This window comes from Magnolia sinica, chromosome 5, assembly GCF_029962835.1.
Source record: "Magnolia sinica isolate HGM2019 chromosome 5, MsV1, whole genome shotgun sequence".
NCBI classification, from domain to species: Eukaryota; Viridiplantae; Streptophyta; class Magnoliopsida; order Magnoliales; family Magnoliaceae; genus Magnolia; species Magnolia sinica.
The window spans coordinates 95277396-95286999 of NC_080577.1; positions in this window are offsets into that span (position 1 = coordinate 95277396).

Consider the following 9604-nt stretch of genomic DNA (forward strand, 5'->3'; position numbering starts at 1 on the left):
CCAACACTTGCGCAAAAATCTAAGATTCTTTTATTATACACTTTTAGATCTGACTAATGTGGCCTATCTGATTGTTAGATTGATCTAAAAATTATGGCCCTTGTATATTTTGGCCTTAAGGATCATATGATCCGTACAGATCTATCTTAGCACAATCAGATTCCATCCATTTAATTTATTCCTAAAATATTACTAATTAGACTAAAATCATAAAAACATCACTTTATTAAAATTGACTCTACACACCTATACAATGATGGTGTGGATGATCCACGCCATCCATTGTATAGATCAAGAAGAAATTAACAACATAATAAAAAGTTAAAAAGATCTAACGATTAGAACTTACCTAATCGAGCCTTCTTTGAATTTCCTCTTCCTTTCACTTTAAGCTTCATATCTCCTTTTTTTTTAATGCAGAAACCTTCCGTATCCCTTTTAAAGAAAATTCTCATAAGATAGGATGAGCACATCCTCCCTTATCCTGAATTTAAATTTTTTTATGATATTTAATAAAAAAATTTATTATTACCACTTCAAGAATCGATCACTAAACCTCTCTCTCAACTAAGAATTTCGCTACCAACTCAACTATTGACTTGTTTTTATTTTTTATTTAAAAATAAAATCTTTAAATATTTAATTTAGTTTTTTAATAATGTACCAAAATTTAGGGTTGTTACAATTAGTGTTAATACTGTTATCTCAGCCCTTCAAGGAAATGCGATGAGAAAGAAAAACGGTAACATGGGTGTTGGGGCTATACACGAGTCGAGCTGGCTTGAAAAGCTTGCTCGGCTCGGCTTGAGTTATATTGGATTGACTCGGCTTGAAGGACAACTCGAGGCAAGTTAAGCTTTATACTGCCCAACTCGATTTGAAAACGAGCCGAGAGCGAGCATATTGCAGCTCATTCGAAGCTGGAGCTCGGCTTAACTTGAATATTATATATATATATATATATATATATATATATATATATATATATATATATATATATATATATATAAAACTTAAAAATTCAAAACAAAACACTACCTGTCCTAACCCTTTCTTTTCCTGTCTTTTTTCCTCCCTTTCCCTTACCCAACCCACCGCGGCTTGAGCTTGTGCGGGCGGGCGATCTCTCTCTCTTTCTCTCTCCCTCTCTCCCTCTCTCCTGATACTCAGCTACTCGTCCGGTATCTACCCAACTCATCTCAGCCCTCCTGATCCTCAGCTACTCGTCCGGTATCTGCCTGACTCATCTCAGCCCACTCGGCCATGGCATTTGCTTGACTCATATCCGCCCGACTTAGCACTTGGCCACTCGCTCTAGCTCTGTCACACACACTCTCTCTCAACATTCAACACCTATTATGAATGATTTTTTTAATTTATAAATATATATATATATACATTAATGAATATTTGATTTTATGTTTGATTTGGGTTGGGCAGGCTCGACTCAACTCGAAAGCTTTGTCAAACAAGCCAAGCTCTAATGTTGACCTTGATGGCGAGCTCGAGCTCGAACTCGAGTAGAGTACGAACGAGTCAAGCCGAGCTTGGCCCACCTTGACTTGACTCAGCTCGATATACAACCCTAATGGACGCTTCTACTGATGCATTGGTTACGAGGAGACGAAATTATTAGCGGGACAGTAGATCTTCTCAATCGAGATTTAAATCCAAGGGCAAGGGCAAGGGAAAGTTAAAGTGTCGGAATTGTAGGATGTCTGGTCACATGAAGAATAATTGTACAAATCCTAATGCAAAAAAAGAGAGCTCAGATTCTTCTTCCAGGAAAGCTAATACTACCGAGTCTGATGAAGGTACGAGTGGAAGTGATGTGTTGTTAGTATATATGGTCGGACACTTGTACAAGGATCGTAAGGACGAGTGGATTTTGAATACTAGGGCATTATATCACATGACTCCTCATCGGAGTTAGTTCACCAGTTATAGAGAGTGCGATGGTGGCCAGATATTTATGGGCAATGACAATGCCTGTAATGTAGTGGGTGTTGGATCGGTGTGCATTGAGATATTTGATGGCATGGAGCGTACCTTGACCTAGATAAGACACATTCCTAATATGAGGAAGAGTTTGATATCTCTTGAAGCACTCGAGGCGCTCGGGCGCAAGTTCACCTAGTTTGATTGTATTCTTAAAGTTTCAAAGTGGGCACTTATTATTATGAAGGCATAGATGAGCGAGAATCTTTACAAATTGATTGGGAGCACTTCATTGGGTGGAACTGCAGCGTTTGTATCAGATTCCACATCTACACGTATGTGGCATACACATCTAGGCCACATGAGCGAGCGGAGCATGAAAGTACTTTCTAACCGTTGTTTAATTCTAGTTTTTAAAAGTTTTGATTTAAGTACATGCGAGCATTGCATATATGGTAAACATTCAATGTTATCTTTTAAATTTAGAAAATATGTATGTAAGAGTGCTCTTGATTACATATATATATATATATATATATATATATATATATATATATATATATATATATATATATATATATATATATATATATCTAATGTATTCACTAAAGGGATTAAAAGTGGGTCATGGTTCATTACATTCATTAACGACTACACCAGGAAAGTGTGGGTTTATTTTATGAAAAATAAATACAATGTTTTCACCAACTTCAAGTAGTGGAAGACGATGGTGGAAAAATAGTCAATGAGAAAGGTGAAGGTTTTAAAGACAGATAACAGTAGAGAATTTACTTCAGGTGAATTTAATCAATTATATAAGAACGAAGGGATTGTGAGGTACAACACGGTGCGCAACACAGTAGAGCAAAACGATGTGACTGATCTGATGAATCGAACTTTCTTGGAGAGGGCACAATACGTAATTAGTAATGCTGGGTTAGGCAATGAATTGTGGACTGAGGCCGTTAACACGATTTATTATTTGGTGAATCAGTCCCCTTTTACGACCATTTATTGTAAAATTTCAAAGGAAGTATGAAGTGGTCAACAGGTATACTACTCGAGATCGCTTGTGTTTGGTTGTGAAGCATACTCTCATGTACCGTCAGTTGAGAGGGATAACTAGACCAAAGAGCTAAAAGTACATCTTTATTGGATATGGTGGTGGTGTGAAGGGATACAGGTTGTATGACCGAGTCGCGCTGAAAATCATTATTAGCCATGACATCAAGTTTGATAAAGGATTCTTGTTCTATAAGGATGAGCATGAGGAACCAGAAAAGTTGGTTGTGGACGTCCAAATAGACACATATGATAATCACGCTGACACAAATGCACAGATAGAGATATGGGAAAAGGTGGAGTAGCCACTTATGAGAAGGAATCCACCGTGGGATCACTAGTTACCGGTGAGATACATTGATGACTCTAATATCGCATATGCCTTCATTACGGATGAGGGGATCAGTCTATCTTTCAAGAGGCTTTTAATGAGCCTGGTGTCGAAAAGTGCAAAGCTGCGATAAATGATGAGATGAACTCCTTGTACAAGAACAAGATATGGGAGCTAGTAGAGCTTCCCATTAGCCAAAAAGCAATCGAATGCAAGTGGATCTTCAAGAAGAAACGAGATAGGTACAAGGCAAGGTTGATAGCGAATGGATACACTCAGAGGGAAGACTAAGTATTTATCAATTTATGTTGGCACTTGTTGCTCAATACAATCTCGAGTTGGAATAAATGGATGTGAAGACTGCCTTCTTACATGGAGAATTGAAAGAGCAGATATACATGAAGCAACCAGAAAGTCTCGAAATAAAATGGGTAAAGAATAAGGTTTGCAGGTTAAAGAAGTCATTGTACGGCCTGAAATAGTCACCTAGGTAGTGGTATAAAAAGTTTGATTCTTTCATGACAAGTCATAAGTTCATTAAGAGTGAATATGATCACTGTGTTTATTTCAAGACACTAAATGATGGGAAGTTCATTATCCTGGTGTTGTATGTTGATGACATACTGATCGCCAATCATAGCATGTTTGAAATCGATTTATTGAATACTCAATTATTAAAGACATTCGAAATGAAATATTTGGGGGTTACAAGGAGGGTTATCGGCATTGATATTCACTGATACATGGAGAGGAGCAGGCTTTAGTTATCTTAGGCAGAATATCTTGAGAATGTATTGATCAAATATGAGATTGGCAAGGCAAAGCCTGTTGGCATACCCCATGTGGCTCATTTCAAATTATCTTCATATGAATGTCTTAAAACAGATGAAGAAAAGCAAGATATGTCTCGTGTACCTTATTCGAATGCAATGGGTAGTTTGATGTATGCTATGGTCTGTAATAGATCGGATATTTCACATGCGATTGGTGTTGTTAGAAGATACATGGCTAACCTCAGAAAGCAACACTGGGAAGAAGTGAAATGGCTACTTTGATAAATTCGAGGTATGTAAGAGTACATTTTATCTTTTGAAAAATCAAGGGCCAAGTTGAATATGTGGATTTTGATTACACGGGCAGTGTAAATTCTAGAAAGTCGACTTTAGGGTATTTGTTTGTGCTAGCGAGTGGAGCAATCAATTGGATGTCGAAGCTTCAATTTGTGGTGGCCATTTCCACAACCGAAGCTGAGTATATGGCTATGATAGAGACATTCAGCAGGAGGTCGTGCCTGTTAACTATGCTGTGAAAGCACTATTAATTTGGCTAAAAACTTTGTTTATCGCTCACGTACTAAACACATTGATGTTCGTCACCATTTTATCCAACAGGTGCTTGAGGAAAGATGTGTAACTCTAGAGAAGATTCACACGAGCATGAATCCGGCGGACATGCCAACTAAGGTGGTTTCCACAGAGAAGTTCAAGTTCTATGTAACTTCTGTAGGCTTAGCGAAGGCGTAAAAAAAGACAATGTGTACGAGGAGTGATGATGGAACTATGATATAAGGCGGAATTAGATAAGAGGAAAAAAGGACTTATGAATAATGATGATTGAAGACATGGTGAAGATTGTTGATTGATGTCTTAAATATGGAAATCAACATGCCTGTCAATGACAGTTTGATGCCATCGAGCAAGCTTCGATGCATCACAAAAATTTGAAATTTTTCCTATTGGTTGCTGGACGCTTTAGGTATCATGTTCAATGCCATCGAAGGAAGTTCGATTCCATCAAAGGTTGTTCAATAATATTGAAGTCCTGCTCGATGTCATTGTAAAAATATGTATTTTTCATGTTTAGTCTCCAGAACGTTTTGATGTTAATTTAATCCCATTAAAAATTGTTTAATAACATCGAAGGTTATTTGATGTAATCGAAGTCCCATCGAATGTGTCATCAAATGATTGCACAGAAGTTACGTAAAATTGCATATCTGCGGGATTTATTTCCAATTTCAATTGCGATTCTCCCAAAGTTTATAAATCGAGATGTAATCGGGATTATAGGATATTGTAAGAGCTTTTTAATTCGTTTCTAAGGTTTCAAGGGCTTGTAAAGTGAGATTCGAGGCTTGTTCGATTTAGGTATTCTCTTTATCTCTTGTAATTTTTACTTTCATAGTAATATATGTCGCTTTGTTCCATGATTTTTTTCCGAGATGATTTTTTTACGTTAAATTTCGAGGGTTTGTAATTAGACTCTGTTGTTGCAATTGGAGTACCTTGCTTGATTCATCTCTGTACTTGTGCGTCCCCCAACAGCCTCAACTTGGCACATGTTCATGGGATCCTAACCGTTTACCCAAAAAAAAAAAACTTATGTTGAGTGCTCCATGGCGCATAAATGAGATGGGCCAACATGTTGGACGCTTAGAAAAGAGATAGTCAATCGTGTCAGCGACTAGGTGAGTATGGTCAGCCCAGAGAATAGTTGTTCTTTGATTGACCATATGTATACATGCACCATGTCGGCCCTTGTCCTTTGATTTTTATTTTTTATTGCCTGACTGTGGATGGTCCATGCACGAAAAATGCCTCAGATTGGACGATCTTGTTCCCTCACCACGTGGCCAGGAAATATATGGTTAGTAAAGAAAGCAACATATTAATGGTGTACATTCATTCAACCAAGAGCGGCCAAATGTACCGGCTGCTATCTTCAAATTTGGGCGATGTTTTGTACATGAACCATCCATAGTGAGTCCCATGATATCAACGGTGTTGATCAGAGGACTATGGGCCCACTTAGGCAAAGTTAAAGCCGTAATGGTATTGTAGAAGGCTTGAAAGCGGATTGCGTCTTGCGCCCGCTAGATGATAATCCATCCACGCAGGGCTCTGTGGGGCTACAGTGATGTATGAATTTCATCTACACCCTCCATTCAATTTTCTAAATAATTTTAGGATTCTAGACCAAAATTTAGTCAGTTCCAAGGATAAGGTGAACCACATAGTGGTGATTAAACATTTACTGTTGAAAACTTTTTGGGGGCCACAGAAGTTTTGGATCAACCTCAACTTTGTTTTTTTCCCTGAAAATTTTGTTTTTTCCATTCATCCCGTACTATCTGACCTTATGAACATCACGGTGGCCCCTAAGAAGGTTTCAACGGTGGGTGTCATTATCACCACCATTTCCTGTGGTGTGGTGGTCCACTTGAGCCTTGTATCTTCCTCATTTTGGACTTACGCCCAAAATTGACCTATAAAAATGAATGGACGGCGTGGATAGAGCTCACACATCAAGGTGGCCCCCACACAGCCCCTCCCTGGACGGATAATTGTCCGCAGACGCAGGACGCAATCCGCCTTCGTAATGGTAACTGGGTAAGCCTGGATGGGAGCGGATTGGATACTGAACACTTCAGTAGCCAAAACGCTAAAGTGACGTGTGAAATATAATTTGTTGACTAGTAAATGCATGTTCCCTTACAATTAATGTTCTTTTCCGTGGAGTTCCGTTAGACGTCTCTCTTTGCCTGTGCACGCACTCGACCACCTAACGGTAAATTTTATTTTGAAGTCATTTTTCCTTTTTTTGCTCCCTACTGAAGTGACGTCACCACTTTTCATGGGCGCCCCCCTAATGCATGTATTATATCCACACTGTCCATCCATTTCGTGATATCATTTTAGGTCATAATCCAAAGAGTGAGAAAGATTCAAATTTTGAGTGCACCCCATTGTTGAAAACAATGGAGATTGAACGCTTACCATTAAAACCTCTTTGGGCCACATAAGCTTTCGATCAAGTTGATATTTATGCTTTGCCTTATTCCATGTCCTTTTCTACATATAAAAAGGTTGAATATCAAATAAACATCATGGTCAGCTCCAGGAAGGTTTCAACAGTGGCCGTCACCTCCCACTGTTTTCTGTTGTGGGGTCCACTTAAACTTTGGATCTGCCTAATTCTTCTGCGTACTCCCTAAAATGATCTTTCTAAATGGATGAATGGTGTGGATACAACACATACATCATGGTGGGACCAAAGAACTTGGTGACATAACATCTGTCTGGTTCAGAAGCCAACCTGCTTCCGTTTCCAATTGCGGCCAAAGCCATCCAGATGAACTTCCTTCCACGGCAAGCTAGGTGGGGCACACAATAATATTTGTGAGAAATCCACTCCGTCAATCATTTTTTCCATCTCATCTGATAACGTAGGCTTAAAAATGAGGCTGTTCTAAAACTCATGTGGGCCGTACGGCTTGGAAATAGTAAGCGGGGGAATTCCTGTGGTTGAAAATTTCCTAGGTCCACCGTGATGTATATATGTCATCCATATGGTTCATGAGGTCATTCCTACGGGATGAACTAAAATTATAAAAACATTAATATAATCCAAAGCTTTTGTGGCCACTTGAATATTTCAATGGCAGAAGCTTAATCCTCACCTTTTCTTATCGTGTGGCCCGCTAGAAGTTTGGATCAATATCATTGTTAGGTCTATGCTGTAACATAATTTAGAAAAAACTGATGGCCAGGATAGATTTATTAAAAACATTACCGTGGGTGCCACTAAGACATGTTACTACTTTTAATCCTCATGTGACCGCATTTTTGTAATTTGCAGAGGATGGGACTTTTAATTCTTTAAATTAAATAGAATTGGGACGCCGGTTGGCTACTGAACCAGACGATAACTATTCTAGCTACCGATGTCACGTCACCACGTTCTTTGGGCCCACCATGATGTATGTGTTGTATCCACACCATCCATCCATTTGTAGAGATCATTTTAGGGAGTGAGCAAAAGAATCCATCCATTTGTAGAGATCATTTTAGGGAGTGAGCAAAAGAATTAGGCAGATCAAAAGTTCAAGTGGACCCCATCACAGAAAACAGTAGGAGGTGATGGCTACTGTTGAAACCTTCGGCTGAACATGATGTTTATTTGAGATCCAACCTTTTTATAAGTTTAAAAAGCCATGGAATAAGGTAAAGCATAAATATTAGCTTGATCAAAAGCTTCTGTGACTCAGAGGGGTTTTAATAATAGGCGTTCAATTTCTATTATTTTCTATGGTGGGGGTGCATTTGAAATTTGGATCTTTTTCCCTGTTTGCATTATGCCCTAAAATGATATCACGAAATAGATGGAAGGTGTGTATACAATACATACATTATGATAGCCCTCATAGAAAGTGGTGAGGTCATTTCATTAAGGGGAGCCAAGAAAAAAAATGAGTTGAAAATAACGTTTACCCCTTATTCGGTCGAGTCAGCAAACGGAGAGAACCGTCTAAGAGAACACCAAAGAAAAGGGCATTACTTACGAGGGAACATGCTCATGGCATTCAACCAATTGAATTTCACCGGTCACTTTAGTAGCGTTTTGGCTACTGAAGGGTTCAGTATCCAATCCGCTCCCAGCCTGAATGTACGGTTAGTACTGTTACGGTGGGCGCGGATTGGATACGGAAATGGTTGCTAGCCAAATCACTATATTGGAGTAACATCACCAGGCTCTATGGACCTTACAATGATGCATGTGTTGTATCCATACCGGCCAACCATTTTTAGAGATTGTTTTATGTCATTAAAAAGAGAATGAGATAGATCTAAACTTCAAGTAGACCCCACCATAGAAAATAATGGGGACATTGACATCCACCGTTCAAAACTTCTTAGGGGCGACAGGAGTTCCCGATGAAGCTGATATTTTTATTTCCACTTCATATATCTCTATGTTAACTTATGAATAGGATAGATCTCAAAAATACATCACCATGGGCTCTATAAATGTTCCAACGGTGGGTGTGATGGCTCCCACAGTTTTCTGTGGTGGGTCCACTTGAAATTTAGATTTATCTCATTCTCTTTGTAATGCCATAAAAGGAACTCTACAAATAGTTGGACGGTATGGATACAACACATGCATCATGGTGGGTTCACAGAGCTTGGTGACGTCACTCCAGTCGCGATTCTACTGACCTGTTGGGGTTTGAGTTCTTACAGATGAAGCCCATGTTTCAGCGATCCAAACCGTCAACTTGTGCATGGCCCATGCACCAGAAAATCTGTTGCAGATTGGAATATCCTATCCATAAGATATATGATATACAGATGTACGGTTGAGAAAGAAAACACCGCAGAAGTCCACAACGTGGATTTTGTGAAATGTGCCACGTAGGACGTGGAAAAAAGACCATGTATCTGCGAATTCAAAGATAAATTGGGTTTTTATGGATAATGATCATGTGATTGA